Below are 19737 nucleotides of genomic sequence, written 5' to 3'. Positions count from 1 at the left end.
CAGACTCCTGGGCCAATTGTCTGTAAGTTCTGTTTTGTTTTCTGCTCTTAGGGTGAGTCTGTTTAAACACTTCAAAATGGAACATTGTCCTGGTTCAATCCTCCTGAACAGAATGTTACACACAACTTTTCCCGTTTCCAGTATGAAAAAAATCACCTTTCAAATGTAGGACAGTCTTGACCAATTAATATAGAGACACAGGATAATGCAATGATGCAGTTCCTAGCCATGTCATGCATTGGCTGTGCGACCTTGGGTGTATTACTTTATCTTTCTGTGTCTCAGTTTCCTATTTTATATATATAAAAAAATAGTACCTACTTCATAGCATTTTTTAAAGAATTAAATGAATGAATTCACGTGGGTAGTTAGAAAGGCTTAGAATCTTGTTGTTGTTAATTGACACTCCAAAGCACAGAAGAATTCATTCCTGTTCAGTCCTGCCTCATCTTTAGCCTTCAATGGAATAATTAATCATATTTTATCATATTTAACTCAGGTCTACCCGAACTCATTCTCAGGGAAATTATCTTGCAAACATGCACCTATGACAGTTCATAACATGATGATCCCAGTTCATTCAAAACAGTTCATTCAGAAAACATTGATTGATCACCTACCATGTTCCAAATACTGTATCAGGTGCTAGAGATATAAAGATGAGGAAAAAAAGAAAATGCAGTCACGATCCCTATTCTCATGAAGAAGCAAGCATCAGTGTAGATGCTTAGTGAAAACGTTGTCTGCTTTGGAATCACACAGTATAGTAGTGAATCTCCAAAGATTATTCCCAACCAAATATGCCTTCAGGTATTCATGGCCCTGTACAGTCACCCCACCCCCCCATATTGGATCTAGGGGTGGCCATGTTTTAACCAATAGAATGTGATAGAAGTAACACAATGCCAGTTTCAGGTCTGAGCCTCCCAAAGGCCTCACAAGTCCTCCTTTTGTGCTTTTGGGGATCCTTGGGCTACCACATAAGTGATCCAGCTATCCTGCTAGAGACACCCCATGGAAAGGCAATGTGGAGAGGAAGAGGTTCTGCAATTACACAGAGGGAAGGAATCCCAGTCATCCTCACATCCCAATTGAGCTCAGCCTTCCAGCCGACCCCACCCAGACCTAAGACAAGTGAGTGGGGGGTCCAGAATATTCCAGTTCAGCTGTCTGCAGACTCACCCAATATCAACTGAACCCAGGCAACCCACAGAATCATGACAGGCAATAAAATGTTTTCTTCATTTAAGCCATAGAGTTTCAGGATAGTTTGTTAGAAAGACTAACCATGTGAGAACATTTTCTCTGCCACTTACAGAGAAATTATTTAACTTTTATGAGGCTCAGATTTCTCAGCTCTAAAATGAGACAACAGTAATACTTCACAGAGATGTTGTAAGTGTCAGATATAATATATGTAAAATTCCTGGCAATTGGTATTAATAAAAGGTAGCAATTATAAGTGGTTTGATGCTGTTAGTTTTCTGACACACTCCCAGGAAGATTTTAACTTCAAATCAGGATCCTGAGACCATGAGTCTCAACTCAAGTTGCTACTCATATCTGAATAAAGGCTACTTCTTCACTGAATGTGGATAAAGTCAGGGCTGAAGGGGAACAGCTTTCACTCCACACATAGAATTCAGGAGATAAATGCCTCTGTGGAGTGAAAGCTGTATTTTTTTAACAACCTTCTTGCTTAATTTTACATAAGCAAGATATGCATTCACTTGTTACGCCAACATGAAGTAATTAAAATTGTTGCTAAACGTGGCATCACAAAGTTCTCACCCTTGCCTCCAACTTAATGCTTCCTGAGAATGTTTGGAGATTTGTAAAATAAATGATGTAAAATATGGGATATTTTGAGTATGACAAATCTCATTTATTTTCCCTGTCATCACTCACCTGGTATATAATACCTGTTCCATGAATACTGCAATATTGCAGATGTTTTCAAAATAATGTTAAGCTATGGAAAGACCTCTTGAATTTCTCATCTGATAAGTTTCAGTCTAAATCCCCATCCACAGAGTTTCTGTATATGTGTATTTTAAAATCTTGAGCTTCTCACACCCTTGTTCCTGCCACCAGCTGCCCACCCAGTATCCAGCCACAGAGAATTTGAAGAGTTCCTGGTATTCTATGAGGCACATAGGATGAAAGAACAAGGAGGCAAAAGATAAAAGTAGATATAACTATTCATTAGTTTTTGGCACATCAGATAATTTGTGCAATGGCTCCAGGGCTTTAATTGAATCATTTTCCCACCTTGTCTTAATTTTAATTACGCAGCAATCATTCTTACCAACCTGTGCAAAGGAACCATATAAAAATGTGACATACGACAATATACATTTACCTAAGCTCTAGGACTACAGTGACCTACAGGCAATTAGCTATTGCCTCTAGCACTGAAGTGACCAATTAAAGAGTTAACGAAATGCCCTCCAGATCACCTACGTGTTCAGGATTTTTGGACTGCCAGGAACATTGCACTTCAACTGATATAATTTTTGACTGACTGATTTAGTAAGTCTACATCTGCTAAAATTCCAGACTCATGCCTGTAAAACTGAAGAGTCAGATTTTATGAGGTGCTTTCGCTGTCACTAAAGACCACCTTAGCCCTTCTCCTAATAAGACAATCTTGCAGCCGTCATTAAGAGGTGTGATCCTAGCTTGTCATCATGGAAAAAAATGGCTTGCTAGGTCAGTGAGGATGGTACTGAGTTCATCTCAAGGATGTAAGACATTCATTCTAGTGGCTATAAGTAAGAAACTAAATATAAAGAAGGAAGGGAGGAAGGGAGGGAGGGAGGAAGAAAAGGAGGGAAGGAAGGAGGGAGGAAGGGAACCTGATATTTCAAAATAACTTTTTAAATTTAATGTTTAGATTTAAATAGTATATTTTTAAAGTTTTGTAGTAGCTCTTCTATAATTCAGATATGGAATAAACTAATCAGAAAGGGAAGCAACAATCACCATCATGATAGTTTTTAATTGTTCCAGGCTTTGCTTAAGACACTATCTCTCTAAATTCAGAATTCATACTAAGAGTTGTGTAGGTTAGATTTCCCTGGAACTAAAGCTTGAGATAAGGATTCATTCAATATGTGATTCCACAAAGATGCAGCAGTGGAGTGAAGAAGCAGACAGGAAAGGGAAGGAAGCCAACACGGTGTGTTCATGGGTAGATTTCCACTGTGGTCAGCTGGAGCTCAATCCTGCTGGAGACCGCTGGATGCCAGTGTGGAACATGCAGGGCTGTCCCACTTGAGGGCTATAAAAGCAGCTCCATTTATCCACCAACTCCTATTGGTCACTGGCCAACAGTCCCTCAGATATTGGCTCCACAGCCCTCCTGCCTACCCCATAAGAAGGCTGGATATGCTCCAACAGCCAAAAAAAGCTCTCCAGGAGAGTGGGGGTGTTTATAGCAGAAAGCCCTCAGCATGCACAGAATGGTGCGTACTGAGAGGATCTGGGTGGGATACCGAGTGTTTGCTATAAAAGTTGACCCAAAATTAACTGTGTCTGAGAATACCAAGTTTTGCTGTGGGCCTTTCTTCATCTAGTCCAATCCACATGGTTCACTCTTTATAACTTGCATGTAAAAGTGATCGTATTAATTGAGTTATTTGTAGTGAGGTGGATGGACCTAGAGTCTGTCATAGAGTGAAGTACGTCAGAAAGAGAAAAATACCGTATGCTAACACATATATATGGAATCTAAAACAAACAAAAAAAAGGTTCTGATGAACCTGGGGGCAGGACAGGAATAAAGATGCAGATATAGAGAATGGACTTGAGGACACAGGGAGGGGGAAGGGTAAGCTGGGACAAAGTGAGAGAGCAGCGTTGACAAATATACACTACCAAATGTAAAATATATAGTTGGGAAGCAGCCGCATAGCACAGGGAGATCAGCTCGGTGCTTTGTGACCACCTAGAGGGGTGGGATAGGGAAGGTGGGAGGGAGGGAGATGAAAGAGGGAGGAGATATGGGGATATATGTATACGTATAGCGGATTCACTTTGTTATAAAGCAGAAACTAACACACCAATGTAAAGCAATTATACTCCAATAAAGATGTTAAAAAAAATAAAGTGACCGTATTTACCTGTTGTTACCCAATTTAATCCCTAAGATCTGTTCTTGGTGTAGGGCACCTCAGAGCATCACCCTTGCCCTCTGGGAGCCACAGAGTGGGTGCACCAGTGAGGGACAGAAGCAATATATGCTCTGTGGGAGAGCTCATTAATTCTCTACATCACATATTTGATTTGGCTGGGTACCTGATTGGGGTAAACCTACTGGAAATGTTTGTCAAATTAAAATAAACTGGGACAGAAGATCTAGTCACTAAATATGTTTATGAGAAGCAAGGAATATAACAGACAAAACTAAAGCTTATGAACATTTAGACCTAATGAAGCCAGTGACAAAAACCCTTCTCTAAACTACTTTTGCTGGGACCTAGACATGCACATTAAACACAAGGATAAAGACAGAAAAATTGAGAAACACATGGGCTATGCTGTATCTTGCTTTTGGATGAAAGCCCAAATCATGCAACCTAAAAGGAGCTCTCAACTCCTGTTGTTATTCTTAGCTGAACAGTCAGTTCTAAACAGAGGTCCAGATACCACAGGAAGAGAAAATCCTTTTCCAGAAGCCTTCTCCTTCCTGATTTCTTGGCAGGACTCCCAGGATGCTATCCATCAGTCAATCAAAATATATGGAGCACTTGTACCAATTCAACAAATATCTGTTCAGCACCTACTACATGAAAGCACTAGGCCACAGTCTAAGGTCCAGAGAAGCCGAACGAACTGCAGGGTTCTGATGTTTCACACTTGCTGATGGGCAGATAGGTTGATTGATTAAGTGATTGAACTAAGTGAATAAATGGACTCCCACAGCCCAACTTCTTTGTAGACAGTAACCTTGTCTTCTCTACTCTGTAAAACCCACATCACCTCTGATGCTAAATGATTGCTGATGTTGATGGCATGAAATCAAAACAGTGCAAAGATTTGTTCAGTATGAATTGCCATTATAAGATCTGTAATTCTTGAAGTGCTGCAACAGTTTTCTGGGTTAAGAAAACACAGATGAGCAAAACTCTTTACAACCCCATAGCGCCACTCTTTGGCTGGGGGTTGCAATCCTGACTTAAGAAGCTTAGACATTTCCAGCTCATCTGGGAAGACTTTCTAGATTATGAAACAAGTAGTTTTTCTCTCACTTGTTACTTTCTTTCACTTGTTTCTCTCTGGTTGTGCCAGATAATCCTCCACTCACAAGATGAAGTTTTGGCTTCTTTCTACAAGTTGTCTTCATATTTATCTTCATATTTTAACATTCTGTTTATTATATATTTGCTAATAAAGTCTTCTTACTGCACTTCTGCTGTCTTTACACATTCTTTTGAGTCTTGAGAGTATTCACTCGTATACAAATTGGTGCAATCAACAGGCATACGAGTTAGGCATCTTACTGATCAGTTATTTTAAGTCTGAAAGTTTAAAACAACTTAGAATTTTAGTACATTCTTTGAGCTTGAACAAATATAAATAATTTCATGAACAGGTCCATGTCTATGTAGTTGTTAAGGATTGAGAACACAACCTTATTTACCATTAGACAGAGTAAATAGTTGTTATCATGTCTCAAGGTTAGAAGCCTTTGAGGTTGTGCCATCCAAGTGTGCATCTGCTACTCTTACTCTTTCTATGACACGGCCATAGCTCCTCTCTCTGATGAACAATGAGAATAAACTAGTTTAACATAGTGTAAGACCTTGTACCATAGTCGGAGTATATAGTGAAAATATTAATACCTTGCAATTAAGTAAAATATTAAATTAACATTTATTTATAAGTATGAAGTTGTCAGACAGCAAAAGTTCTCTTAGACTCCATGATACTGCTTTTGGGTGACAATCCTTCAGTGCTTAGAATATGCTAGAAAATAAAGAAAATTTAAAGCACCGACGCCACACAGTTGTTTATGTGTGCTTGTGATTGTGTGCACATGAATGCATGTGATTATGCCTCAGTGTGTATGTGGGTAATAGGGCATCAACACCATCTCAGAGAAGCTGCTCTGCTTTATGAGTTGGGACTTGTTTTTTAAGAAAATCAAGCCATATTTTTTTTCTTCCCATTCTCAAAGATGAAGCAGTTTACAGATGCTGAATCCTTTTTTAGGAGTAATTCTCAAAGCATCATTCAAATATCCTTTGAGCTGAGCACACGATATGCACATCATGAATACATATAATCACTGCACGGTCCTTTGTGAAGATTTTGAAAATAGCATCTAAAAGAGCCGACTGTGGGGCTCCATCTGAGGACATGCACTTGGTGAGTGGTGCTGAGCCAATTCTGGCCACTCATTTCCTCTTTCATGGGCCCTGTTTCATTCCTATGGTCCTCATAAAACATTTCAGTGGTCCTAATAGTTAAAAAGTAAGTCACAATCTCCTAACCCGAATTGTACGAATTGTATGCTTCAGCCTGTCCGATGCAGATGGCACTTGTGGATTTTCTATACATGCTATACACATAGATACTTTTAAAACACATCATCACATTAAAACTAGCTACTTTCATTCTCTTCTAGGCTGGCTTGGGGCTGATGGGACCAAAATTCTAGAGCCTGATGTTGCAAGTTTTATAACTACTATTGGGTTGGCCAAAAAGTGCCTTTGTTTTTTAAGTAAAAATAAAAGGCACATTTTTCATTTTCACCAAGAACTTCATTGAACAACATATTCACCCTTTTGTTCCACTACCTTCTGCCATTTTTCAGGCAACTTCATAATTCCATCTTCCCAAAACTTTATATCTTTTTGAGCAAAGAACTGTTCCAGGTGCCTTTTACAGTTTTCCAGGGAATTGAAATTTTTTTCCATTAAGAGAATTTTGTAAAGACCTAAATAAATGGAAATCCGAAGGTGCAATGTCTGGTGAGTACGGCAGATGAATCAGATTCCAGATGCTCTTCGTTGATTGCTGCTTTCAGTTGGTCTAATTGGGAGCAGTACTTGTTGGAATTAATCGTTTGGTTTTCCAGAAGGAGCTCACAATAGAGGACTCCCTTCCAATCCCACCATATACACAACATCACCTCCTTTGGATGAAGACTGGCCTTTCGTGTGGTTGGTGGCAGTTCATTTTGCTTGCCCCACGATCTCTTCCATTCCACATTATTGTACAGTATCCACTTTTCATCTCCCGTCACAATTTGTTTTAAAAACGGAATGCTTTCGTTAATGTTTAAGTAGAGAATCGCATGCGGAAATACGGTCAGGAAGGTTTTTTTTGCTTAACTTACGTGGAACCCAAACATCAAAGCAATGAACATAACCAAGCTGGTGCAAATGATTTTCAACACTTGATCTGGATATTTTCAGTATGTTGGCTATCTCCTGCGGGGTATAACATTTATTGTTCTCAATGAATGTCTCGATTTGATCACTATCAACTTCAGCTGGTCTACCCGACCGTGAAGCATTGTCCAGTGAGAAATCTCCAGGAGGAAACTTCAAAAACCACTTTTGACACATTCAATAAGTCACAGCACCATCTCCATATACTGCACAAATCTTTTTTTGTGTGTTTCAGTTGCGTTTTTACCTTTCTGGAAATAATAAAGCATAATATGGCAAAAATGTTCCTTAATTTCTTCCATCTTCATTATTAAAATGGCTACACAAAAATTCACCAATTTTGATAAATTTTATTTTTTTTAATTTTAATTAATTTTATTTTTTATACGGTAGGTTCCTATTAGTTATCTATTTTATACATCCCAATCTCCCAACTCATCCCACCACCACCCCACCTTTCTCCGCTTGGTGTCCATATGTTTGTTCTTTACATCTGTGTCTCTATTTCTGCCTTGCAAACCAGTTAATCTGTACCATTTTTCTAGATTCCACATATATGCATTAATATACAATATTTATTTTTTCTCTTTCTGACTTATTTCACTCTGTATGACAGTGTCTAGGTCCATCCACATCTCTTCAAATGACCCAATTTCATTCATTTTTATGGCTGAGTAATATTCCACTGTATATATGTACTACACCTTCTTTATCCATTTGTCTGTTGATGGGTATTTAGGTGCTTCCATAACCTGGCTATTGTAAATACTGCTGTAATGAACATTGGGGTGCATGTGCCTTTTTGAATTATGGTTTTCTCTGGGTATATGCCCAGTAGTGGGATAACTGGGTCATACGGTAATTCTATTTTTAGTTTTTTAAGGAACCTCCATACTGTTCTCCATAGTGGCTGTATCAATTTACATTCCCACCAACAGTGCAAGAGGGTTTCCTTTTCTCCACACCCTCTCCACCATTTGTTGTTTGTAGATTTTCTGATGATGCCCATTCTAACCGGTATGAGGTGATACCTCATTGTAGTTTTGATTTGCATTTCTCTAATAATTAGTGATATTCAGCAGCTTTTCATGTGACTTTGGCATCTGTATGTCTTCTCTGGAGAAATGTCTATTTAGGTCTTCTGCCCACTTTTGATTGGGTTGTTTGTTTTTTAATACTGAGCTGCATGAGCTGTTTATATATTTTGGAGCTTAATCCTTTGTCTGTTGATTCATTTGGAAATATTTTCTCCCATTCTGAGGGTTGTCTTTTTGTCTTGTTTATGGTTTCCTTTGCTGTGCAAAACCTTTGAAGTTTCATTAGGTCCCATTTGTTTATTTCTGTTTTTATTTCCATTACTCTAGGAGGGGGATCAAAAAAGATCTTGCTGTGATTTATGTCAAAGAGTGTTCTTCCTATGTTTTCCTCTTAGAGTTTTATAGTGTCCAGTCTTACATTAAGGTCTTTAATTCATTTTGAGTTTATTTTTGTGTATGGTGTTAGGGAGTGTTCTAATTTCATTCTTCTACATGTAGCTGTCCAGTTTTCCCAGCACCACTTATTGAAGACACTGTCTTTTCTGCATTGTATATCCTTGCCTCCTTCATCATAGATTAGTAGACCATAGGTGTGTGGGTTTATCTCTGGGCTCTCTATCCTGTTCCATTGATCTATATCTCTGTTTTTATGCCAGTACCATATTGTCTTGATTACTGTAGCTTTGTAGCATAGTCTGAAGTCAGGGAGTCTGATTCCTCCAGCTCCATTTTTTTCCCTCAATATTGCTTTGGCTATTCGAGGTCTTTTGTGGCTCCATACAAATTTTAAGATTTTTTGTTCTAGTTCAGTAAAATGTGCCATTGGTTATTTGATAGGGATTGCATTGAATGTGTAGATTGCCTTGGGTAGTATAGTCATTTTCACAATATTGATTCTTCCAATCCAAGAACATGGTTTATCTCTCCATCTCGTTGTGTCATCTTTGATTTCTTTCACTGGTGTCTTATAGTTTTCTGAGTACAGGTCTTTACCTCCTTAGGTAGGTTTATTCCTAGGTATTTTATTCTTTTTGTTTTACAGTGGTGAATGGGATTGTTTCCTTAATTTCTCTTTCTGATCTTTTGTTGTTAGTGTATAGGAATGTATAGATTTCTGTGCATTAATTCTGTATCCTGCTACTTTACCAAATTCATTGATTAGCTCTAGTAGTTTTCTGGTGGCATCTTTAGGATTCTCTATGTATAGTATCATGTCATCTGCAAACAGTGACAGTTTCACTTCTCCTTTTCCAATTTGTATTCCTTTTATTGCTTTTTCTTCTCTGTTTGCTGTGGCTAGGACTCCCAAAACTATGTTGAATAAGAGTGGCGAGAGCTGACATTCTCGTGTTGATCCTTATCTTAGAGGAAATGCTTTCAGATTTTCACCACTAAGAATGATGTTTGCTGTCGGTTTATTGTATATGGCCTTTATTATGATGAGGTAGGTTCCCTCTATGCCCACTTTCTGGAGAGTTATTATCATAAATGGGTGTTAAATTTTGTCAAAAGATTTTTCTGCATCTATTGAGATGATCATATGGTTTTTATTCTTCAATTGGTTAATATGGTATATCACATTGATTGATTTGTGTATATTGAAGAAGCCTTGCATTCCTGGGATAAATCCCACTTGATCATAGTGTCTGATCCTTTTAATGTGTTGTGGATTCTGTTTGCTAGTATTTTGTTGAGGATTTTTGCATCTATATTCATCAGTGATATTGGTCTATAATTTTCTTTTTTTGTGATATCTTTGTCTAGTTTTTGTATCAGGGTGATGGTGACCTTGTAGAATGAGTTTGGGAGTTTTCCTTCCTCTGAAATTTTTGGGAAGAGTTTGAGAAGGATGGGTGTTAGCTCTTCTCTAAATGTTTGATAGAATTGACCTGTGAAGCCATCTGGTCCTGGACTTTTGTTTGTTGGATGATTTTAATCACAGTTTCAATTTCATTACTTTTGATTGGTCTGTTCATATTTTCTATTTCTTCCTGGTTCAGACTTGGAAGCTTATACCTTTCTAAGAATTTGTCCATTTCTTCCAGGTTGTCCACTTTATTGGCATAGAGTTGCTTGTGGTACTCTCTTATGGTGCTTTATATTTCTGCGGTGTCTATTGTAACTTCTCCTTTTTCATTTCTAATTTTATTGATTTGAGTCCTCTCCCTATTTTTCTTGATGAGTCTGGCTAAAGGTTTATCAATTTTGTTTATCTTCTCAAGGAACCCGCTTTTAATTTTATTAATCTTTGCTATTGTTTTCTTTGTTTCTATTTCATTTATTTCTGCTCTGATTTTAAGATTTCTTTCCTTCTACTAACTTTGGGTTTTGTTTCTTCTTCTTTCTCTAGTTCCTTTAGGTGTAAGATTAGATTGTTTATTTGAGATTTTTCTTGTTTCTCGAGGTAGGATTGTATTGCTGTAAACTTCCCTCTTAGAACTGCTTTTGCTGCATCCCATAGGTTTTGGATCATAGTGCCTTCATTGTCAATTGTCTCTAGGTGTTTTCTGATTTCCTCTTTGATTTCGTCAGTAATGTCTTGGTTATTTCATAACGTATTGTTTATCCTCCATGTGTTTTTTTTTCTTTTACAATTTTTTCCCCTGTAATTTATTTCTACTCTCATAACGTTGTGGTCAGAAAAGATGCTTGATACGCTTTCGATTTTCTTAAATTCACCTAGGCTTGATTTGTGACCCGAGATGTGATCTGTCCTAGAGGATGTTCTGTGTGCACCTGAGAAGAAAGTGTAATATGCTGTTTTTGGATGGAATGTTCTATAAATATCAATTAAATCTATCTGGTCTATTGTGTCATTTAAAGCTTGTGGTTCCTTATTAATTTTCTGTTTGGATGATCTGTCCATTGGTGTAAGTGAGGTGTTATAAAGTCCCCCACTATTACTGTGTTACTGTTGATTTCCACTTTTATAGCTGTTAGCATTTGCCTTATGTATTGAGGTGCTCCTATGTTGGGTGCATCTATATTTATAATTGTTATATCTTCTTCTTGGATTGATCCCTTGATCATTTTGAGTGTCCTTCCTTGTCTCTTGTAACATTCTTTATTTTAAAGTCTATTTTATTTGATATGAGTATTGTTATTCCAGCTTTCTTCTGATTTCCATTTGCATGGAATGTCTTTTTCCATCCCCTCACTTTCAGTCTGTATGTGTCCCTAGATCTGAAGTGGGTCTCTTGTAGACTGCATATAGATGGGTCTTGTTTTTGTATTCATTCAGTGAGCCTGTGTCTTTTGGTGGGAGCATTTAATCCATTCACATTTAAGGTGATTATTGATATGTATGTTACCATTACCATTTTCTTAATTGTTTTGGGTTTGTTTTTGTAGGTCTTTTTCTTCTCTTGTGTTTCCCACTTAAATATTTCCTTTAGCATTTGTTGTAGAGTTGGTTTGGTGGTGCTGAATTCTCTTAGCTTTTGCTTGTCTTTAAAGCTTTTGATTTCTCCATCGAATCTGAATGAGATCCTTGCCAGCTAGAGTAATCTTGGTTGTAGGCTCTTCCCTTTCATCACTTGAAATATATTGTGCCACTCCCTTATGGCTTTTAGAGTTTCTGCTGAGAACACAGCTGTTAACGTTATGGGAGTTCCCTTGTATGTTATTTGTCATTTTTCCCTTGTTGCTTTTAATAATTTTTCTTTGTCTTTAATTTTTGTCAATTTGTTTACCATGTGTCTCAGCATTTTTCTCCTTGGGTTTATCCTCCCTGGGACTCTCTGTGTTTCCTGGACTTGGGTGGCTATTTCCTTTCCCATGTTAGGGAAGTTTTTGCCTATAATCTCTTCAAATATTTTCTCAGGTCCTTTCTCTCCTCTCCTTCTGGGACCCCTATAATGTGAATGTTGGTGCATTTAATGTTGTCCCAGAAATCTCCTAGGCTGTCTTCATTTATTTTAATTCTTTTTTCTTTATTCTGTTCCATGGCAGTGCATTCCACCATTCTGTCTTCCAGGTCACTTATCCATTCTTCTGCCTCAGTTATTCTGCTATTGATTCCTTCTAGTATATTTTCCATTTCAGTTATTGTATCATTCATCTCTGTTTGTTTGTTGTTTAATTCTTCAAGGTCTTTGTCTAACATTTCTTGCATCTTCTCGATCTTTGCCTCCATTCTTTTCAAGGTCCTGGATCATCTTCACGATTATTATTCTGAATTCTTTTTCTGGAAGGTTGTCTATTTCTACTTCATTTAGTTGTTTTTCTGTGGTTTTATTTTGGTACTTCATCTGTTACATAGGCTCCTGCCCTTTCATTTTTTCTGTCTTTCTGTGAATCTGGTTTTCTTTCCACAGGCTGCAGGATTGTAGTTCTTCTTGCTTCTGCTGTCTGCCATCTGGTGATGAGGCTATCTAAGAGGCTTGTGCAAACTTCCTGATGGGAGGGACTGGTGGTGGGTAGAGCTGGGCATTGCTCTGGTGAACAGAGCTCAGTAAAACTTTAATACGCTTGTCTGCTGATGTGTGGGGCTGAGTTCCCTCCCTGTTGGTTGTTTGGCCTGAGGCGACCCAGCAATGGAGGTTACAGGGTCTTTGGTGGGGCTATTGGCAGACTCTGGAAGGGCTCATGCCACAGAGTATATTCCAGAACTTCTGCTGCCAGTGTCCTTGTCCCCACGGTGAGGCACAGCCACCTTCTGCCTCTGCAGGAGACCCTCCAACACTAGCAGGTAGGTGTGGTTCAGTCTCCTATGGGGTCACTGCTCCTTTGCCCTGGGTCCTGATGTGCACACTACTTTGTGTGTGCCCTCCAAGAGTGGAGTCTCTGTTTCTCCCAGTCTTGTTGAAGTCCTGCAATTAAATCCCACTAGCCTTCAAAGTCTGAGTCTCTGGGAATTCCTCCTCCCATTGCTGTACCCCCAGGTTGGGAAGCCTAACGTGGGGCTCAGAATCTTCACTCCAAGTCCAAGTGGGTGGGCTTCTGTGGTATGATTGTTCTCCCTTTTGTGAGTCACCCACCCAGCAGTTATGGGATTTGAGTTTATTGTGATTGCGCCCCTCCTACTGTCTCATTGTGGCTTCTCCTTTGTCTTTGGATGTGGGTTATCTTTTTTGGTGAGTTCCAGTGTCTTCCTTTTGATGATTGTTCAGCAGTTAGTTGTGATTCCAGTGCTCTCGCAAGAGGGAGTGAACACACATCCTTCTACTCTGCCATCTTGAACCAATCTCCAGATAAATTTTTTTTAAATGCATGATGATATGACAGCTGTCACAATACAATCTAACAAAATTGTTTCAAATGAGGTTAAAGACAACTAAGTGCTACTAGAGCCATCTTATGGAAAAAAACCTAATGAACCTTTTGGCCAACCCAGTGTTTATCTACTAGAAACATTTGTAAATGCCCAATGTGCAATTCAACAAGAGCAGTTCAGTCAGAGGAAACCTTTTATGCTATCACTGTTACTCATGATTAACAACGTTTTCTTAAACTTTTTCTTCAGAAAGATGAAACTAAGATTTTAGGAAATTCATAGTTGTTATTTGGAAGTCAGAAAACTTAGCCTAGAAGACCATGCATCCTCTTCCCATTTCCCATTTGAGATATGGGAAGATCTGAAGCCATTTGCTTCTTTTTTCCATTTTCCCCCCCTTTTATTATATCTCCCCATCCTGGAATACTAAGATAAAAAACACCAGATCCATAAGGTAAAAATCCTACATTCTCCAGTTTGGGGCACCTTAGGTTTTCTGATAAGCTCTTTCATGTGAACCTGAAGCTCACTTACACAAGGTGGCACCCAAAATGACTTCAACTTCCCCCAACCCCTTTTCTAGATCTGATGGTCTTTAGGTGAAGTAACAGATATCCAAAGTCATGTGTTATTTGAAACGCAAAGGAGAACGTGAAACATTTGCATCTCATTACCATTTTATAAAGATTGTCTTTGAGATTCAAAAGGTTTAAGAATTGTTAGCCAGGAAGTGATTCATGCAACCATCAATCTCCACAAACTAATATTAATAACAGTAAAATAAATAAAATAACATAGTTCATTTAATGTCTGTCATTCAAAGAACTTTCATATATATATATATATGTATGTGTTTTATAGATAATTCAGAAATAACATGGCTCATTACCTATTCTCTAAATTCCAAAATTAATTTCTCAATTTAGAATGCAATTTTTGAGTGCCTTCTATGTGTTCAGCACAATGCTTATATTTTAGGCCAGTAGGTTTTAAGAATAGTTAAATGCTAAAATATATTAGAAAGCAACATGCAATTCATAACCAATTTTTCCAGGAGCATGATGGCCAACAAACTAATGGGTATTTTTTGAGAACCTACAATATGTTGAGTTACAAATAAAGTCTATAATTTAATTTTTAATCTTGTGTATCTTATGATAAATTTGGAGAGAGAAGAGCAAAGGTGTAGAGAGGAGAGGACAAGCCAGCAGAGGTTTAGGAGGGTGCATTAGACCAGGGGTCCCCAATCCCTGGGCCACGGACCGGTAGCAGTCCACGGCCTGTTAGGAACCTGGCCACACAGCAGGAGGTGAGCAGCGAGTGAGTGAAGCTTCATATGCTGCTCCCCATTGCTCACATTACTGCCTGAACCATTCCCCCTTGCCCCCGTCCATGGAAAAATTGTTTTCCACGAAACCAGTCCCTGGTGCCAAAAAGGTTGGAGACCACTGCTTAGACCATCAATGAAACTAGATAGAGTCAGGCTAGAATCTGCTGAATCATTTGTTTTTTTCCCTGTAGACAAACCAATGGCAACAGCAAGACCAGTGATGCCAAGAACAGGGAGAGGGTGCTCATGAATCTCCTCCTTCAGCTTTCAGGATCTCCTGGATTCTACTATTCACTGCACACAGAGGGGGATCACCTAAGCACTTGTGAAGAGGGAAAGGAAAAAAAATCTCTCTTTCATATTCCCTTTAGTCAATGGGTTTCATTATCTTTTGAGAACCAAACAACCTCTGCTTACCTCTCTAGCTTCATGTATCATCCCTGGCCCCCTTGTCATCTGGCTCCAGTGAAATTGAAGTAATCCCAGTCTCAAATATATACAGTCATTCCTCAGTATCCGTGGGGGATTGGTTTAAGGATCCCCATGGCTACCAAAATCCAGGGATGCTCAAATTCCTTAGTCTGCCCACCGTATCCATGGGCCCCACCATGGGTCCCATCAGATTCAACCAATCAAGGATCATAAACAAAGAACTATATGATTCATGGTTAGTTGAACCTAAGCACGTGGAACCCACAGGTATGGAGGGCCAACTATATCATGCTCTCGGTCGCTGCAATACAGGTATACAGGATCCTCTGCCTGGAAAGTGCTTCTCAACATTTTGGGGACTGATTAAGTGCTACTTTGGATTTAACCTTTAGTCTGGCACCTTCAGTGCTCCCAGCATCTGGGTTAGTTGCTCTCCAACCATGCACCCCCATTTCAGCCGATATTGACCATTCCAAGTATGTCTTACCTTTCTTTATGAGAAATTTATGAGAATTAAATAAATTAGCACATCGTAAACACTTAGACTAGATTCAAGATATATTAGCCATTATTATTCTCTCACTATTTTTAAGCTTTCTGATTCCTCAGTAGCCTCCCTCATCAAAATCTGAACTGGTTTCTATCTTGTTCACCCACACAGCCCATTACCTAGCGCCATGCCAGGCACATGGTGAGTGGCAATGAATATTGGATGAAAGATAAAATATCCTAGCTATTACACATATGCATTAGAATTTAGATTTAAAACTTCCTCCTCTCCCCAATAAGATTTCCTACCAAAACTCCAGTAAAGATTCTGCTTTTCAAAAAATAAAAAATAGGGACCTCCCTGGTGGTCCAGTGGTAAAGAATCTGCCTTCCAGTGCAGGGGATGCGGGTTTGATCCCTGGTTAGGGAACTAAGATCCCATATGTGGGGCAACTAAGCCCATGCACCACAACTACTGTGCCCGCGTGCCTCAACTAGAGAGCCCGGTGTGCCGCAAACTACAGAGCCCATGCGCTCTGGAGCCCATGCACCACAACTAGAGAAGAGAAAACCCGCACGCCACAACTAGAGAGAAGCCCATGCACCACAACAAAGAGCCTGTGCGCTACAACAGAAAGATCCCACATGCCTCAACGAAGACGCAACACAGCCAAAAATATAAATAAATAAGTAAATAAATAAAATTAATATATTTTAAAAAATGGAGTAGGAGAGGGAAGGTAAGAGAAAACCTGGTGCAAATAAAAAACTTACAGACTTTCCATTACCATAAATTATGGCTAGATAGTTAGGATTTTGTAGGGCCTGTGTTGGGGTGTGTGTGTGTGTGTGTGTGATATCTTTTTTTTTTTTTTTTTTTAATACTGCAGCTTTTAGCATATTGCTTGGATCTGAGTTCTGGTTTGTGTTTCATAAGAGAGAATACCATACTTTAAAAACACATGTAGGTCTATAATTTAAACAGAATACTCTTCATTTTCCTTCAGAATTAGTGTTTAAGAGTTTCCTACCATGTCTTAGGACTGATCTATATACTAGGAATATGGAGGCAAGAAAGGGAGTTAGCTCTGAGGAAATTACACTACTTATGATTTTACATAGCATTCTGTTACAAGGTGAGTTTCACTATCACTGAATCTGCAGCTTTTGTTTGTATTGCTACTGAAATGCATTTCTTTTTCTGGTAAGACACACATAAAACACACACACAACCATATTTCTATTTCTACTCATATGCACATTCTAAAGCTTCATCTCTTCATGTCCTCGCCAACCCCTACTTCCAGTGTAATCCCAAATTTGTCCCCATGGAGAACAAACTCTAAAGCTTGGCAGATATAAAGGGGTTACTGCTCATTGCAAAGCATCTGTAGCACTTCTCTCAACAGAAAAGCAAGTAGCCTTCCTTCTAATTCTGCCCAGTCTCTCTGCGTTCTGGAACATCATTTGTCAACTGGCTGTAGGTACATGATCCATCCCTGATGGATTTATTTATTTATTTATTTATTTTTATTTATTTAATTTATTAATTTAATTAATTTATTTATTTATTTATTTAATTTTATTTATTTTTTATTTATTTATTTAATTTTATTTTCAAGTTCTCTAGACCATGTAAGTGGCTCCTTCCATTGGGAAAGAGCAGAAGTTTTAGTAATTTTATGATAACACCCTTGTTGGCAATATCTAATGATATCCAACCCATGTAAAGAAGGTTATTTTCTTGAAGGAAGATTTTCTCCTTAAATTCAGCTGCAACAGAGAGTAGGAAACACACTTTGTAACGCTTATAGCACCTGTAACTTGAACATAACATTTTGCCCCAAATAGGATTGAAATTGTGATAACCCATAATATCCATATCATATGTCATTGAGATATATGTGTCCTGTTCTTTTGTTTTCTAAACTAATTTTTTACTTTTATAAAGTAAATTTTTCATCAGCAGTTTCTTCTCCTACTATATTTTGTAAAGATCCCAAGAAGAGACATTTCTTTCAGAAAGTGATTGTTAGGACAGAATTATAAACAGCCAAATATATCCAGGTTAATATAAATGTCCTGCATGGGACAGTCTGCCCTCACCACAAGTGATTCTTTAATAAGATTGAGCAATTTACTTGAGAAAAGCACTTGACAGAGACAAAAGGGGGACACAGACAAATATTTTTTTCTGGCTCTTGCTCAATGCCTGACTCTAAGCTACACATCATTCTCATTTTTATCCATCACACTTTAAGCATTGTTGTAACGTGAGCAAAGTTCAAGAGTGTGCGTTCTGTCCCACCTAGTGGACAGTTGATTAGATGGACTTCCAGGGCATGGATAAATGAATTAATTCAGTTCAGGAAGAAGAGGGAGCCAGAAGAAAAGTAATGCTATCAAGTATCAGGCAGTTCTAGGATGGGTAGCTCTGTCTTTTTCTAAATCTTTGAATCGGGTCGGGGTCACTGATTCTAATTAGCAACAGACCAGCTCCTTATCCCACACAGGTCCTGTGGAGCTGAAGAAAATGAACTTGATCTGCCAAGGCAGAGCTTGCGTTTAATTTGGGGAGGGAAATGGGGACACCGACACTCAGCCAAATCCTCCTGCTTTGCTCTCTCTTGGGCACCAAACAGCCAGAGGAGGGTAAGAATGGGTGGAAATAAAACACAATGAGAAGGATGGGAGATAAATTATGAAGATAGACAAGGCTGCAAGAGAACAGATGGGGAAAAAAGGAAGAAGGACCTAGGGGTGTACCAGAAAGCCCAAAGTGATAAAATCAAAGACAACTTTTCAAGGCATGTGAGCTTTTTCCATCTCATCTCCTGGTCCTCCTTATTTAATAGCAATCTAAAGATCATTTAATAACTACATATTTACTGAGCACCTACAATGGACCAGGCACTATATGAGGAACTTTGCTTACATAATTTTAATTTTTTTTTTTCTTGTGGTACGCGGGCCTCTCACTGCTGTGGCCTCCCCCATTGCGGAGCACAGGCTCTGGACGTGCAGGCTCAGCAGCCATGGCTCACGGGCCCAGCCGCTCCGTGACATGTGGGATCCTCCCGGACCGGGGCACGAACCCATGTCCCCTGCATCGGAAGGCGGATCTCAACCACTGCGCCACCAGGGAAGACCCCATAAATTTAATTTTTGTAGCAATCCTGTGTGATGGGCTATTTTACACATAAGGATTCTGAGGTTTAGAAAAAAACAAGTTCCACCTCTAGTTTGTGGCAAAGTCAGAATTCAATTCCAGGTTTGTCTGGCTCCAAAGCTCTTTCCATTATTCCAATAGAGTAAAAATAGTTAGAGAGGGGCTCATTAACTTCTGCAAGAGGGAATTACTTTTTTTTTTTTTTTTTTGCGGTACGCGGGCCTCTCACTGTTGTGGCCCCTCCCGTTGCGGAGCACAGGCTCCGGACGCGCAGGCCCAGCGGCCGTGGCTCACGGGCCCAGCCGCTCCGCGGCATGTGGGATCCTCCCGGACTGAGGCACGAACCCGTGTCCCCTGCATCGGCAGGCGGACTCTCAACCACTGCGCCACCCGGGAAGCCCGGGAATTACTTTTATTTATTTTATTTTTTTTTTATTTATTTTTATTTTTATTTTTTATTTTTTATTTTTAATTTTTTTTTTATTAGTTTCTGCTTTATAACAAAGTGAATCAGTCATACATATACATCTGTTCCCACATCCCCTCCCTCATGCATCTCCCTCCCTCCCACCCTCCCCATCCCACCCCTCCAGGCGGTCACAAAGCACCGAGCTGATCTCCCTGTGCTCTGCGGCTGCTTCCCACTATCTATCTACCTTACGTTT

The sequence above is a fragment of the Hyperoodon ampullatus genome (assembly GCF_949752795.1).
Source record: "Hyperoodon ampullatus genome assembly, chromosome: 15".
NCBI lineage: Eukaryota > Metazoa > Chordata > Mammalia > Artiodactyla > Ziphiidae > Hyperoodon > Hyperoodon ampullatus.
This window is presented reverse-complemented; position numbering follows the sequence as displayed.